Consider the following 17903-nt stretch of genomic DNA (forward strand, 5'->3'; position numbering starts at 1 on the left):
CCCAAGCCCTCGGGTGCAGTTTTGAAACATTCCCACATGTCCTGTCACTAGCCCTCTTATCCGCTTTGTTTTCCTCCTCAGAATGCAATCAAGGACATTCAAATCTTCTTAAACTGCAGCGCCCAATACTGCACACAGGGAGGTCACACCAAGGCTGAGCACAGTGGGCACATTGCCTTTGGAGTAGCTGGCTGTCCCCAGTTTGGTTAGTTCAGTACAGATACACCTGAATTAGCACTTCATTTGCTTTGAAGAAGGTGTGGTACTGCAGAGCTTCCATCAGACTCACCACAGCTTAGCACATACCCAGCTGATGCATTTCATGACACCTGCTCATGACAGAAGCTACCTTGAGCTGAGCTACCTGAGCTAAGCATGGGCATGTTCTGCCACATGCCCACTTCTATATCCACAATTTCTATTCTTTGTCAAAACTGAAACAAGGAAAGCTCATAAAATGACTGCTGCAGTAAGTCAGCCACATCAACTCTTGTGAGAAGTATAAATGCAAAAGTTGCAGGTATGGTTCACTGCTTCCAAAGCCAAGCCTTAACTTTTCCCTGAGTTTGAAGGTTTTAATTGCCAGTGTTCCCTATTTGGCCTGAAAAGCTTTCAGAGAAAGTACATGGAATTGTCTACCTCTCTTCACAGACTATCTGGGAATATGATTGTTTATTTAAGAAAATTTCTCCAAAATGCATTTAAGATGTAGATGTTAGTCAGGTATTTATGAGTGGTGAAATGATCCCTGAAAAGGGAATAACATGGTGCTCCTTGACCCTGCATGCAAAGTTCTTTACGAAGGTTTTGGCCGCTGGAAATATATATCACAGCTGTGAATATCAGAATTTCAGACAAAATAATAAGGAAGAAATATCTTAATGTCAGGGTGGCAAAACATTGGAACATATTGCCCAGAGAAATAGTGGGTGTCCCATCCAGGAAACATCCAAGACTAGGTTGGACAGGAGTCTGAGCATCCTGGTCTAGTTGAAGACAGCCTGTTTGATTGCAGGTGGGTTGGACTAGAGGATCTTACAGGTGCCTTCCAGCCCAAACCATTCTGTGATTCTGGGATAATACTTGATACAAGACATTTACCTTCAAAGTCAGATGCAGTTATCCACAAGCACTAGGGACTTCCTGCTACACTAGAGGATATTATGGCCTTCATGAAGGCTGACTCCTTTATTTATGGCTCAGACAGACGCAGCCACTCCATGCCTGAGCAATCTGTTTTTCTCAGGCTCAATGGTTTAAATTGTGTACTTTATATTACAAACTGCCAAGTATCCATATCAGGCACTAACTGGTACATGAGTATTATGAATTTATGTTTTGCTCATCCCATAAAATTGTCTGATTTTACACTTTGGACAATGAACAAGGCCTGAGAACATGTCTGCAAATAGATTTCACAAGCTGGTTAGATTAAATCTCTCTGCTCTCCCCTTCCCTCTCCTGCCTCCCCAAAGCATTGAGAATTCATCTTGCCACCCTAAAATAAGCGAAGTTTGATTGGAAAGATTTAAAAAACTGGCTTTTTTCTTAGCCAGCATGTTCTGTTTCACTCAACTTTAAATAAGTTTCAGTTTAAAACTGAAACAAATATCGAAATGAACTGTTGGTGCAAAGGGAAACAAATTGCACTGTTCTTTTTCCAGAAAATATTGAAACAGAACATTTTTACTATTGTGTCTAATTATTTTTAGTGTGATATTTAGTGTTTGACAGCTTTGGCAAAACTTCAAAATGCTTCTGGGATTGATGTTGATTTGAGCTTTTACATAGTTTCACATCATTTGTCAAACAATTTCCATGCAGTAGATGTCTTTGTTAGAAACAGCACATGATCACGAAACTGCAAATCGTTGCAACATAAATCCAAAACAAAATAGGATAAAAGATTCAAAAACAGTATTGTATTTATAACTTTTACAAGTGCGAGTGTCCCAGCTTTCAAATTTGAATTTTCTTATTTAATTGAAAATCAAATTACTATATAAAAACAAAACAAATGAAAAAATGTTTAAAAACAGAAGAAAAAAAAGAATTATATTTTCTGCTTTTACTTCAAAGACATGAATAAAATTGCATAATACCTATAATCAAGAAGACACATGTCTCTCCCTTCTTCTATAAACACATAGTGTGCAAGGAAGTACATGCTATGGCTTTTCCTGTTTCTATCCTCAGCTACATGCAAATATAGTTATTTTTACTGCAACACATTAAGAATTTGAGAAAATGATATATTGGAAAACTACTAAATTAGAGTATTTCTGTTGATGTATTTATATCTGTATTTATAGCTAGAACATATAATATTTACAGATCATGCAGACTATGTTCTCATCAGTAGGAGTAAATAAAGTCACACTGTCATTTTTTCACATAATGAAATGAACTGAATTGAATCAAACTTCACTGAGATCTTGAGAGGTCCAGCAGAATCTTAGATATAGGCTCTACCATGTCTTACTAATCAATTATCTGCAATTTACCAGCTTTATGCACACTTTCAGATGTACAAACTCTTTTAGGAAAACAGATCATAGCACAACCAGAATGGCATCATTTACAATGGAGAGGATTAGAAATGCAGAATACAGATTAACACTTGATCTCTTACATCCTAACTTCATAAGAATGTATCCCCAAGTCTCTCATTTTCACTTCATCATGACAGGAACATTAATTCTTTATCTCATAGATGTTCCATCAACAGTCCCAAGAATTTTAGAACAGGGAGTATTTTTGTTTGGGATTCAATACTCCTGGTTAACCAGTTTATATGAATACGTATATTTTTATTTTATGACTATTTGAAAGAAATACTATCTTATGATAAACATTTCCAGTTTCTGCATCAAGTTTTCAGCCACAGATTTTGTGACTGACTGAAGAAAACTTTAGCATATTTACTTGTGTAAGGCTCGGCATTCCTGGGGTAGAGCTCATGAATTCCTTGTTTCCCACACAAGTCAATTATCAGCATTGTGCATCCTCTGTGAGCTCCATCTGAACAAACTGTCCCAGAATGTGATAACTGTAAGCAATAGCTCAGCTGAATGCATTTAGGCATAAAGACAGCAGGGCAATAAAAGTAAAGGCTGTCAAACCAAGATTTTAAATAGACTACAAGAGAAAAACAAAGAAGAGCAAAACAAAGCATGGATGCACACTTGCTCATTTCCTATCTAAACCAGTAAGTTCCAGTCAAACTGTCATTAATAAAACCACTCGCATTTTCAAGATAATGGCTTGACCAAATATGCCATTTCAACAGGAAAAAACATGGGAAAAAAAGTGTCAGAAGGCTAATTCTTTTAGAGGTTGAATTTACTTTTTTATTTTCCTTTTCTTCCTCTTCCTGCTCTTCCTCTAATAAAATATAACTTTAAAAGGAGCTGAAAGTGTGGAAGACTAAAGAACTGACATATGTAACCGGGGTGTAGCAAAACAGTTTATCATCATCTTGGAGAAAGTCCTACTGCCACCAGACCTCTAGCATTTCTGCAGGGACAACAGTGGAGGAGTACACAAATTGTACAGAAATATCTCACTTATTGGTGTAGGACTTTGGTAGGTGAAATGATAATAAGCATATGACTGATAAAAATCAAGCTAACTAAACACAAAATGATAAAAGGGGCTGCACTTTTGCTGAACAAAATGAGGTGTTTCTAGTGTGAATTTTAGAAGCTTCAAGTAGAATTATCCATTATCAGAACTTCCTGTACCAATCAAACCTACAGCAAAGTTAAACTCACAGAAGAATAACATGCCCCAATATGCAAATCACTGATAACTAAAATCTTATGCAACAGCACATCTCTTAATATAATCCATTCTCAAAGCACATACAATGTGTCACTGCTAGAGCGCAATACAGAAAGTTGGAAATGGCAATACAATGAAGGGAATTCATTACAGTTAACACTGAAAACAGCTATGAAAAGCTGGAGTGCTATTTCCTGTAGCTCAAATTTGTACATTGGCAGTAAATGCTCTGTCAATTAGCTCCTGCTCCTGAATCCACCAGGCCCATCAAAGGTTGGGTCATTTAATTAATAAGAACCAGTTGATTTCTGTGCTACCAGGAAATTCTAATTTGTTTAAATTAGGCAGTAAAATGAACCACATTTGGTGTCAGTGGATGATATGTTGAATAGGTACAATCTAGTACTAATAAATTGTCAGACATCTTATACAGAGAGCAGGAGAAGCAGTACAGGGAGACAAGAACCAGGTCACCTCTTCATCAGGCTGCTTGCTAATCTGACCCAGTTTTTGCCCTAAGTAAAAGGGACCCATAAAGGACCAACAAGTTCTGGAATATTTTTTTGTGGAAAAGAATAAAATTTATTTAACATCAGTAATAAATCAGATCCTTTTGTACAAAATACTTGACAGAAACAAAGCAAAGCTTGATAACTCTGATATGCTGTATCACAGTGAAAACAGAATGGAAATGTTGTGTAAGAGAATACTATGACCACGAAGTAAGCCTAAATATTTTAATAGTTCATGATAAATTCGGGTGTTCTTTTTAGAAGAATGAAAGTGGGATGTTTACTTCTGCATTGAACATTAATTTGGTGACTGCTATCTCAAAATACATTATGTAGGCATCCCTGCAAAGCAGCTAACTACTCTGGCTGATCTTTCAGAAAAAAACTTCTTCTATCTTTAGTCTAGTGAGTCTGATGTGGTTAACAGCACACAAGCCAAGAGAAACTGAGCTTATTCCATAGCATAGAAGTCTAACAGCTGTGCTGGTTTCCCACACTTTCTATGCTATCAAGCATCCACAGAACAGAAATCAATGTGGCTCACACATGTAAGGGTAGTACACACAAATGAAGTAAATAAAGCTCAGGACTGAGAGAAATAACAATCACACAGCATTACTCAGTACCATTGCCCATGGGAAAGTACAGGGAGGAGAGTGGATGTGCACATGTGCCATGTCCCATGGTACTTGGTATGTGCTTTCCAAATCATGCCCTCCCACGTGCAGTGGTGGAATCAAGGGATTTCTGTTTCAGGTAATCACTGTCTACTGGCTTGCCTTCATATACAACAAATAAAGAGAAGCAAAGCCAAAGGTCATGGTAATTGTAAATGAAAGGCAGTTAATGTAACAAACCCATTTTCAATTCTCTCTTAATTACTTACGTAGTTGTAACTTAAATTGAAATGACCTTTTCAAGAAATTATGTACAAAAAAAAAAAGTGTAATGCTTTTATCTGTTACAGCCATTGCTGGAGATGCTCAGTATTGGCTAGCATTATGTGGAAGATTATGTGAGGAAATATGGAAGCACAAATGAGGTCCTGTGTCAAACAGAATGTGCAATTAGCAAACACCACAAAAGGTCTTCCATGCCCTTCTCAGTGCAAACAAATTTTTCAGTTTGCAAATTGAAACTGAAACTGATAAAAATTTTCAATATCCTTCTTTCTCCTGCATATGTACTAGCAATTTATATTCTGAAGCCCAGTTCAAAGTTAACACTGTCTAAAATCAAATGTATTGCTCCCTACCATGTAGCAATAAGGGGTTATCTTTGCTGAGATTGGTGCTCAGAACCAGCACCAAAAGACAAGCTTTTCAGAAAGAGAAGCTAAAGTTCAACTTGGCATTCCCAATCCAGGACCTAACACCTTCCCAAACTCTAAGAGAGTACTCAGAGGACATGGGGAGTAAGATTGTCAGGTGTAAGAACTGCAACATGACAAAACAATGAAAAGTCACTCTAGGGCATATCTTAATGCTCCTGCCTAAATGTTGCAACTTACTTCCCTTGTTTTAACATTAGCTCCCTTCCTATAAACAAGAAACTGTGCAGATGGGGCACTTTGACAGCACCGCAGTGGCTACTGGCACTGGGTAAGGGAAGCCAGGTCTTGGTCTGACCAGGGGATAAGAGGGGACCAAGCCTTGAGCCCCAGAGCCTGGTGGAGGTGGCTGGGGCATGGAGCCCATGGAGGGCAGGGTACTGCGGGGCACACCTTGCAAAACCTGGCAGCAGCAAATGACTGTGGAGTGATGTTAGGAAAGCAAACAGCACAAGTGCCAGCCTGACAACAATACAGAGACTGTTTTAAAAAAGGAAGCAGAGTAGTGGGAAGTAGAGCAGCGGGAGTAGACAAATGGAGCCAAAACAGGGAGAAAAAGAAAAAGGAGAACAAAGACACAGGTGAAAAGAAGAATGAGAAAACCACATGCTTGGAAGGAAAAGCACAAGAAAGCATAAGTGGTTATGACAGGAAGGTAAGTAAGGTCAGCAAAAGACTTGAGGTAAGGCAGAACAAGCATAACATTGAAAAACTATAAATGAAACACATGAGCTGATGTAAGCCTGCAGTCACTGTTACTCAGTTCAAACAGTGAAGACAACAACTTTGGGTCTGGCACATGCATACCTTGATAATGTAGAGCACAAACTGCATGTACCTGGGATCACCCAAGAGAGATACTAAGGCAACAGACTGGAGGAGAAAGCAGATGGTTGCAAGGGCAGTGTGAAAAGAGACAAGCAAACACTGACACAGCAAAGCTGTTTAGGGACTACTGCAGAATAATGCAGTTCTGCACAACAGAAAGACTGAGGTCTTCCTCACAAATCTAAGTGTCAGACATCAGGTCTAATACAATCAGTGATCCATGAAAGCAGGGCACCAAGATGCAGCCATGCACTAACAGTGATATTATATCCCAAAATCCATGGGCAAGATGACAATGACACTGTGTCCTAAACATCATCAAAACAGTGCTGGTTATACAGAAATGTGTCCTGATATTTCTTGTTTATTTCCTATCCACACCTTTGTTACACTTGAATGAAATAACTCACAGAAATATGGCTCCCAATCTGGCCTTGTTCTTGATATTCAGTCCTTTTAATTCACACTGCTTTTGGGAGATCAGAGTTAATCTCTAAATTCTTGTACTTTCCACTGTTAAACTTTCAAGTTATTTCTGACTTCTGCGGATTTTAACCATTCTTCAAAACAATGGCTGTCTGGTATATTTGCAGTATCTCTTTCTACATGGCAGGAAAATCCTATCTTTTACTCTACAGAGATTTTAAACCATCTCCATTTGAAGCAGTAAAATTTGGCCTTTATTCAAGTGAAGCAAAAATTCTAGATCTATCCAGAGAATAATTATCTGAATATCTTTGAAGGGCATTCCAAAGAGGCAGCAACAATTTGTTCCTTAGTCTAGAGGGAAGTTCCCTATTACAGTCACCATATAGCAATTTAAAAAATATGGAGATAAAAAAAGATATGGAGGCTGCTACTAGGAGAGTCATTTGTTACCTTCACCTGGAATGAAATTCCATAGCATTTTACTGAGCCATTCCCTGAGAAGTGCTACTACAAAAAATATCCTTGGCAAGCAGAGTCACTGGCACTCAACAGAAGCTGAATTCTCAAAGGAGTCCAAGGATTCCTGTGGCAGTGATGATTGAAAACTTTTTGAAGACTGCAAGTCTAGTGATTCTTCACAATTCTTCATCACGACAACCACCCAATTTCATCATTAGACAGACTGTGAAGTACACAGGGACTTACATGGTATTTTCAGTCTTTTTGCAGCTCTAGGCCATAACACTTTCTTTTGGATCCCAAAGAAAACTTAATTGAGTATTTTAGAATATTCTGTTGTGCCATATTTCTCTTGTGCTTTTTTAAGTATCTGTTTTATTACTGTGGCCAGAATGTTTATTCATTCCATAATTCAGAGCTTTATTATTGCAATAAATCGTGAACTATGGGTTTCCAACTTCAAAGTGAAATTTAAAAATTGAACCCAAGAAGAATAAAATAATTGTTTTCTCCTCCTTTTACCTTCAAACCTAACAAGTACATGAGTCTTTGCAGTTTTGCAGGGCTCTTGCTTTTGTAAGAAAGTTTTTTTTTAGTAGGTTTTAAAAGGAAAATCACTGTGACAACAGTTCTGTCTCCTCTTAAGCAAAGTTCTAGTAGCCCTACTACGATTGTCCTTTTAATCATATTTATAAAGCAACAATCTCCATCTCCTAATGGTCAGAAATGAAGCCAATATTGTGATAGATCATTTAAAAGTCCTGCTAATTTGCAAACAACTTTTATTCGAAAAAACCCCAACCAAGAAATTGGAGTACCAAGCAGTTCTCACAGCCATGACTTGACACATGTGCTGTGGATCCCAGCTGGATTCCTGCACATGAAAGGAAATGTATGTGACACAGCTGTAAATTACAAACAGGGAGTATCTGAAGCTCTTCCCAAAATGGGAAAGTTGCTGAGCTGGATGCATCTTGACTTTATCTGAAATTCAGGATGATGTAAATACCAAACAAGAGAAGAGCTCATGTCAATGATGTTAGACTGGTGGAATTAAGTCAACAGTGGAAAAACACACACCCCACCCCCAGAAGTACTGGCAATTCAGCACTAGGAGGAACAAAACATCAGAGAACATACAAACGGGGGACACTCATGACTAAGAAGTGAGTTGGGCTTAAGGGAATAAAACATATTTTCCTTCAGCTTTTATTTCTGTCATCTGGTTTTGAACCTAAAAGATCTTCTGATCATCTCTATGGCACTGGGTGGCCAGAAGTAAGCATCCAGACTAATCCTTATTTTACTACTGCAGAGTAGTAAAATGGAAAATCCAAAAATCACAGTGGACAGATTTATAGAGGATTTTTTTTTGACAGACTGCCAAAAATGATTTATTTACATTATGTATCCTCTGCTGAACTTGACTTTCTCTGGCACCTGTTTTGTCTTTCTAAGAATCCAGTGCTATCAGCCCTGAGCTTCAGAGCTCACGTAGGGACGACTCATGGACAGAATACTTGAAGTCTTTGAAATAAAGGCTACTGAAATATTCTTTAAGTTTGGTGGCTATTAAAGAATGAGACTTTCCCATCTGGCTTGTTTTCCACCTTCCATTTCATAAACTAGTCTTTTCAAATGACTACAGGAGGTATTTAGAGGGAAGATGTGTTTTTTTTAATTTGAAAATACAGACATTTCCTGACAGGAAAGAAACCAAGCCCAAACATTCAAGTTAATTAAAGACCAACCTAGGTTTCTTGAATTACTGTAGTCTTTAGCATGCCTCAGAAGACTTCATTTCTGATAAAAGCATGGACTTTTAACAATACTATGCCAAGGAGAGATCCATTCCCCTGAGCGCCATTCATGCAAAAGGAATACAATTTTCATGTTTTATTTGGATTAACAAAAGATTAATAGGCACTATCAATAAGGGAAGATATAATGAGCCGTTAAAACAATCAAAGAAATAGAGGTCAGTCAGGAAACAGTCTTACATATAATTTATAGTAACACACTTCCTTCTCCTCTAGGAGCTCTCCAATATGCAGGTAAAGTCAGGAGGTCACGGACATTTTACACACAATACATAAAGACTTTTGCAATTGCCTTCATTCAATTTATCATTAAACAATTATACATCATCTCCCCAAAACTACTGCTTTTTGCAGGGAAGAAACAGGAGCAGCAGAGAGGTTTGCTTCAAGTGAGCTCAGATGGTTCAAAGGAAGAATAGTTCCTAAATCCCAAATGGTTACTCAGAAAAATCCTGCCATCAACAATTTGCTTCACTGTGTCAGACACACATTAAAGAACACACTAAGTGCCAGTCAGTTAGAAAGCTCCATTTGCAATCAGTTTTCTAGATGCAGGTGGTTAGTCACTGATGTATGTGCTATTCATTGACACTGGGTACTACAATGAGATACACCTTGCCTGCTCTAGAGACCCTGTAATTTTGGAAACCGTGAAGGCAAGTACTGCAGAACTTGTCTCCTACAGTAAACATGTGTCACCTCCCTTCCCACCCACCTTTCCATGCTCTCTTGAGTTTTCTTACAGTATCCTCTCCTACTTTGTAGATGTCAACAAACGCACCATTAGAGCCAGAAGTTGTGATTTTGCTCCAGCGCCTTAGTAAGAGCAAATTGGTTTTAAAACAAGTCACAGACCACTTTTGTGCATTCAGCCAGATTTTCCTGATAGTCTCAGAACTGTGATGATTCCATCTACCCCTGCACAGTAAGGGGTAGATTTGCTACTCAGACAGGTATAAACAATAATGTTATAATCACACCATCTCTTCATCAAAAATGGCAAGCTGTAATTATATAAATTGACCAAAACTACATTTTTGGCACACTGAGGAACATGAGATTAAGGGATTAATTCACTCCATCTACAGGTGAAGAAAAAAACATGTTATTATGCTGAGCTAAAAGCAGCACACAAAAAGTAGATGAAAAAAGACAGAAGAAAAAAAAGGAAAAGCATGCAGAAAGAAGACAAGAACCCAAGTATTGAATAAATCCTATGACACCTACCTGGAAGCAGCTTTTTAAATGCATGTTATAGAAAGAAGCTTAAACGGAAGCCTGAGAACAAAAAGCCAATGCACAAATGTTGCTATTCAACTGAAATAAGTGACACTAATTAGTCTGTATTACAGCCATAAGTGTATATTTATTCTGGTTTTCCAAAAAGTCAGATGGGCTTGCACAAATTGGCATCTGCCTGAAGAACCAGCCTAGGCCCATTCACAAGCTCTGAGTAACTGACGAAACCCCCCTAATTTTAAACAAGCACTGCTTCTTTCAAAATATTTGATCTTTGCTACTCTGAGTAGCTACAAAATTAATTTTTAATGAAAACATAAAAAGAAAGAGCAAAATATTTCTGTGGAAAGTTGACATTCAAGAAACTCCACAGAAAGGCAGCAGTTACAGCAAAACGTTAGATCTGAAAAAGCTCAAAACTGAGGAAAAAGATTAAATGGCAAAAGTAAGCATACAGTCTGTTTAAAATGTTGCAACATTTTAGACCTACTTGCCCTTACTGACACATCTAAGAAGTAAACTTGTCAATAAAAGTCCATCATGTTTGTTCTCTGTCATTGATTTTGAGGCCAGAACAATCCCGAACAGTTGGACAGGTTTACATCAGCCATTACAGCTGAACTTTGCGAACTGTGAAAAACATGGATTTGTTTTCTAAAACACTGCAGTAAAGACTCTACCAAAAGAATGACACTATTTCCATTAAAAAGCCCTTCCTTGGCAGATGTTCATTAGTGTTTAATGCTGGTCACAGCTGGACTAAACTCAGGAAAGCTGAGCTCAGCGCTTCAAGCCTGGAAGTTTATTTGCATCTCTACAGACAAATTCTTCAGCTTGCAATCCAGCTGAGTATAGCCAGGCAAGTGTTACAGGTTTTCCCATGGTGTTCAAAGCTGACTTGGAAGTCTCTGAGCAGGGGTTCCCCTGTGACTTTCATCACCTTCCTTTCATAGCTGGGTTAAAAGTAATGTTAAAACAGGGGATGCAGTTAGACCTTGGAAAAAATAATTACACCTAGAGAGAGGCTATACGATTGTTTCCACTGACTTTGCACTGCACCACTGCACCACACATAAAGACAGTCCCCAGACTGAATATGAAAACTGCAGAGGTGACATTCAAAACTCAAGTCAGCCTCAAAATCTGCAAAGTTCTGAGTTTATGGTGAACTTCTGGGTTTCTGTCACCTTGCTTATTTCAGTGACCAAGAAAAAAAAATATACTGAATGACATCAGCCATCACATTCTGATGGTTACCCCAGAAATAAAGTGCAAATAATTTCTGCTGTGTCTGCACAAGATATAGTATTAGTATAGTGTACAGTATAATATGATTAGCTTCTGCATGTAGGCCTAGCACAGACGGAGACAGGCCTAAGACAATAAAAATACATATAAGTATACTACTACTACTACTACTAACTGTTTTAATTTCAAAATAGGAAAAAATGGTAACTTAGGTGTTGTGAAGATCATTTTTTCTTCAGATGCTCTCAGCTCTTTGTTTTGAAAAGGTAAGAAAAATACAGATCACATCAGACAGTGTCCAGGCAATGACAGAGATCTCTTTAGCAAATTAATCTTTCACAAAACAATAGGAAATGGAAATACATAACAGCTTTGTTTTAAAAAGTAGAAAGATCCTCAAGCAATGATATCCAGTAATAGTCCTCTATGTATTAATATTAGGCTCACCCTTCTTCCCTAAGATAGAAGAGTAATACAACAGACAAGAGGGCCTGACATGGAGACAGAGGCCTCACTGGTGACACAGAAAATTCCATCTGTATTTTACAATATGTATCTCTGTTCCTTTTTTCACTAGCAACCCAAGAGACTTAACTGCTTCAGGACTCAGAGAAAAAGAGACGTGCAGACATGATCTACGTACACTTTGTCCTGGTGAAAGCGTGCAGATGTTACAGAAGAAAAAAAATGACAACTGCTCTGAGAAGAGAGGACAATTGAAACGTGACAGATTATATTCCCCACCATGTTCCCTCTGCTGCACCACATGCAGTCAGGATTTTGGAGTACATACTGCTCCTCTCGGGCAATGAAAACACAAAATTAACAGTGAAGTCACAATCCACAGCTCAAAAGCCCTTCTTCACACTCACAGGAACAACAAGGTGTTTCGATACAACCATTTGACAGAGTTTTGCCATTATGTCAGACTCCCAGGAACCTCACTACCTTCACTTTGGTCAGTATGACAGCAACTGAAGATAGCTGGGATTTTGCATGCACACATCACATCTCCCTTCCCCCCAGGCCCATCCTCCTTGTCCCTCCCGCCCTTTTTTGCTTTTCCCTTATGTTCAATGTGGTTCTTCCTAACAAAGGAACATCATGTGGGTATTGCAGGAGGAACTGTCTGTATGATTGCACAATCAATGCATTCCAGAGATGGGAGAGCTGACATGTTTGCATTTACTTTGGAGGACATCAGCCAGTAAAAGTGTAGGGAATGCTGCTGGAGACTGGGACAACTGGGCAAACTGGCCTCCCAAGGTTGTAGGCAGCTTCTGGATGGAGGCCTCCTCCCTGCCAGGGATGCCAGCAAGGTCCATCCAGGCCGAAGACTGAACATTCCCTTTTGGATATCTAAGTAAAAGTGAGTAAGATTCAACCAAATATGGAGAAAAGAACCTAGAGCATCTCCATAGGTGCTTTGTTGCTTTGTAACGAAGTTGTGAAGTCTGCAAGGCCGAAGAAACCTGTATATTTCTAGCTGAACCTGCTTATATTATAACTCTTTAGATACTATAATTCATTGTAATAGATTATAAAATTGTTATTTAGATACTGCACTGGCAATTTTTAGAGACTCTATTAGCCATAAATCCAATAATAAACATCCTCACAAACCCTGTGTCTTGCTTCTCATGTGCAGCCAAGAACACTTCCCTCTGCAACTCTGCTACACACAGTTTGGTCCCTTCATTGCCCAGGAAGTATCCCATGCTATCAGGCATTTCCTTCAACATCTCAAGACACATATAAGAAAACTAAACAGTAAATCAAATCACTTCCTAAACCAATTGTTTGCCCTAAGCAGGAGACACAGGATATTTAATAGGTACAAATTGGATAATCTCTCTGTGGGTTTCCTGCTACTATCAAAGCAAGAGAGCACAGGGAATCTTTCCATGATGCAATCAGTTGTTCCTGATCTCTACAAACAAGCCTGGCATCACTTCTTTAACATCTGTAGCACGGTGATGTCAAAACAGCCCCACTGAACACTTCCCAGGGTGCTATGGATACATGCCACTACTGTTGCCCTAAAGGTTTCCTTGTTCTATGTGGGCTCTACCACTTTCCTTCTCCCCGGGCTCCCTGGCATGCTTTCTGAGTGCAAAGACATGGAATCTTACCTTCTGACTTCAAAGGGCTTAATTCATACCCTGAAGAAAGGAGTTGAGGTGCTTTGATCTGCTATATGAAGATATTGATCTGCTACCTGGAGATGCTGATCTCTCCTCCTTGCCTGCAGTTCCTTGCCAGCTCCTCCAGCAGGCACAGCTGCCTGTGCTGCAGGAAGGAGGAAGCTCCAAGGCCACTTCTCTCCTTGGCCCAAAAGCCTGTATGATCAGGTGGTATAATGGACTAGGAAAGGGATGCAGCTGACTGCTGCCATGGGGGTGGTGGTGAGGTGGGCTGGGGGCTGGTGGGGAAAAGTATTTTCCAGCCAAATCAGTTTATCAAGCCAGCCTTCCATGTGACTGCAAAAAAAGCTTTTGCCAGGCATGTGGGAGGCAGCCATGGTTAGGAAACAAGCAGCCAGGCACAGATGAGCTCAATTCTTTCACTTGTAGTGAAAGTATTTATTTTGGGGAATAAAGAAAACAAGAAACCACCCTTGCTCCTCATGAGGTGTCTTAAGGCTGAGTGCCAGTGATTTTGCACAGCTTAAACATCATTCAGGGGTACGTTGGGTGGAGTAACAGCCACAAGCAGAAGAACATTTGGTCCCTTTTCTTGGCCTGTGGTGTGGCTCCAGCAGCAGGAATGAACATGAAAGACAAAAGAAATCAGCTTGTACTGCTTTCACATGCCACACATGAACTTAATGAGAGCAATTCATACCAATTAAGTGAACTTGCAATTTGGAAGAACATTTCTGTGTTGACTGTACAACCAGCTCCAGCAACCTAGGCCCCAACAAATCTGAGAACCATGTATACTAAAGACAAATAAGCAAGCTGGTTTAGGAAACAACAACAACACAAAGTTTTATATACGTTTAATGTCCAGCTTTGCCTTATTTGAAATATGAAAGATTGAAATTTTTTTACAATCCTTCAACTTTTCTTAATCTTTAACTATGTTTGTTAGTTCTACCAGGAAGAGTAAAATGAAAAGTCAAATTATCAGTAAAAATATTATTTTCAAAGTAAAAATTATTCCAACAAAACCAGAAACCAAAGAAAATGGGAAATACTACTGTATAATATGTAAGACTTCCAGGTTCATTTCTAGATGATTAAGCTTGAGGAAAGCATTCAAATGAAATCAAAACATTTCAATGAAGAGAAAAAGGAAAATTATGGTACTCCAGACACTGCTGTGATAACTGTAAAACAAAACTCAAAACATTTTAGTAGCTTTTGCGATCTTATCTTAGTGTAAGAGAGAAAAATTGTTGGAAGATGGGAAGAGTAGTGAGAATAGATTCAGGGTCCACATGACAAAACAGATATAAGACAACAGAAGCATGTTAAAATAAAAACATGTATCAGTAGCAGAGCTAACAATGCCATCAGTTAAGTCTTCTTTACACATCCCACTACAAAATCTAGTACTTGAATGTTTTAATCTTTGCTCTAACATATTTATTTGAAGTGACAATCTCAGTGTCAGGAGCCTGTTTTTTATGGAAATCTCCACCTGAAACGATTTGGTGATTCCTTAGTGGTTTGCTCCTGCTAAGTATTATGGGTTCTTAATTTTGAAAACAGCTTTTGAATTAGAAACACCACATAATTTTGTGGAAATTTCCTCCAATTCCACTATAGGCTTCACAGTGTGCCTAAATTTGCACTAGTCCCTGGCACAAGGCACAATTTTATCACATGAGGCACAGACAGACTTTTCTTGAGGTGACTGCTTATATAATCCTATTATAGGTCAGTGTAGGTCTCAGTCTGTTGGTGAGATGTTTGTACTGTTATTTGAGCTGGGAAACCAAACATAGGAGTGATCCCTTTTGAGTCCTAAGGGCATGGAACATGGTGGCACATGTTGGAAATTCCTACGACAGTGGCAAAATGCTGACAGACTAATCTACACCTGGCCCCCAAACATGCCTACGTATGTCTCACTGAACCATAAATCAAATATGTTTTTACAAGTTTTCTTCTTTTAGAAATCACTCAGCAGATATTTTGAGCTCAAATCAGGATCCTTTTTCCCATAAAAGTGCCAAGCCCTTTCTAAACCAGGTTAAGTGAGGAGCAGATTAAAGTATCAGTTGCTTAAGCATCTAGAGAAGCAACATTACAAAAGAATATCTAATGCTGCCTTGTAGAAGGTAAGTCAAAGAACCATCACCCCCTGTCACTGCAGAAAGCCTGTAAACTTCTTCCAAACAGCTGCTCTTACATTTGACAGCAGCTGATTTGCACAATGGGGCTCTCTGTCCTCTCCCAGGTGCATCTCCTTCGCCGGCTTCATCAGAGTTGGACAGGAAAATCAACATCCTATCCTAAACTGTTTTCAGACAAGCCTACCACAAAAGCTTAATAATTTATTTATTTTAAAATAAATATGCTAGGACTTCCCTGTCTGGAAAAGAGATAGCAAAGTAGTGAGATTTACAAAACTAGAAAGAAGAGATGACCTGACTGTCTGAGTCACTGTCTCTTTAAATTAAAAAAATAAAGAACAAAACCCAATCAACAAACCAAACACCCTCCCCAAAACCAAAGAAACAACCCCCCCCAGAAATGAAACAACTCAAAAACCACAAACCAAAAGGAAAGCTAAAGCAACTAGGAAGTAGCAGATTAAAGGAACAAAAAGACACATTTTTCCACACAGCTTGTAGCTGAGCTGTGAAGATCCTTACTAAATGGCATTTAGGATCCTAAAATTTTCTACATCTGCATGTTCAAGAGGGCAACTGTCAACTTTAGATGAAAAAGTATTCAAAGGTAATGAATATCAAGGTACCATCTCTGGCTCCAAATCCCAGAGACACACAACACCAGCGGAAGGTGTGTTATTCAGTGATCACTCCACTCTGCTCTCTGCTGTGCACTTGGCAAGCAACCACTGGAGCTCCAGGAGATATGATACAAAGCTAATAGAATTTTAGGTTTACACTGGCACAGCTATTACTGTTTCACAATGCTTTTGAAAAGACAGGCCTGCAAGGAAGACAGACATGAGTAGCAACTTGTGGTAGTTCAAAATATGTTTTCTACTACAAAGTAAATTACAATTTATTTAATTAGTCAACCTAGTTTTGTTATCCCTTGTCAGTACATTACAAAATTAATAAAACTTGCTACATAGTACAAACATGACACAAGTTCTTTCCTCGACTTTTAGTAAAGAAATACTAGGCAAGCTCTCGTCAGTTCACAGCTCTGTGCCAACAATTCCTATTTTACTGCCAGAAGAAAACCCAAGTTATGTACAATGTACACAGAGAGCTCAGAAGGAGATGTATGGCAGAGGTAGCATGAAATTCAGTTTTTAAAGGTGTAAAGCCCTCTACTCTTTTCTTGAGCTCTACCTTGTCTTCTGTCTGTAAATGGCGCCTCTCAGGCTCACTTACAAATTACTATATAAGCACCAGTGTGGGAGCGCAGCCAAGAATGGGAAGCCTAAGCTGCATTCCCTCTTTAGGCCAGAAACAAAGTAGTTTCTTTAGTATCTTTTACAAAAGGAGGCAATTTGTTGTAAGGAAGGACATACCATACCAAACGAAACGAAAGGCAGCTTAATAAAGTCTCTTAACAAGTAGTCATTTAGGACCAATAAGACTGGCAGGTATTCCCTTGTGAAAAAAAAACCTCCTAATAATTTTTCCGTTACCAGAATAAATACAGCATTCATGGTGGTTTTTTGACTGCTCTAAATCCACCACTTCCAATAGCCGGCAGCAACTGTAAGTTCCACAGCCAACCTGTCTGAATTCCAGGCAGAGCTATGACAAGCAGGAGTCATTTGAAGAACTAAAGGAACAGAGTATTCCCTAAGCTTTTGCCATATGCTTATTCTGCTGCTGAGATTGTACCAGAGATAGATGGAAAAAGACTTATTTATTGCAGATTAGGATCTGCCTCACTCCACACGCCACTATCTCCCCTTGCAAAACTTGTGGAGCAGTTCTTGCAGCATTTACTCTGTCTGTGATTTCTGAACTACACATAAAGATAAGGCAGACGATGCACAGGTTTGGAATCCAGTCACTGATGACTAAGATCAGTTTGAGATTAACAGGAGGGATGAAGAAAAGCGAAGGGGGCTATCATGGCTTGTAAGCCTGTA

General features: G+C 38.9%; 1 protein-coding gene across 3 annotated transcripts in view; it reads right to left on the bottom strand.

Annotated features, from left to right (window-relative positions):
• The window catches only part of GHR (growth hormone receptor), a 118612-nt gene that overhangs the window by 15265 nt on the left and 85444 nt on the right, over nt 1-17903 (bottom strand). The gene's annotated exons all lie outside the window — the stretch shown is intronic.

The sequence above is a fragment of the Melospiza georgiana genome, chromosome Z (assembly GCF_028018845.1).
Source record: "Melospiza georgiana isolate bMelGeo1 chromosome Z, bMelGeo1.pri, whole genome shotgun sequence".
Classification (NCBI taxonomy): domain Eukaryota; kingdom Metazoa; phylum Chordata; class Aves; order Passeriformes; family Passerellidae; genus Melospiza; species Melospiza georgiana.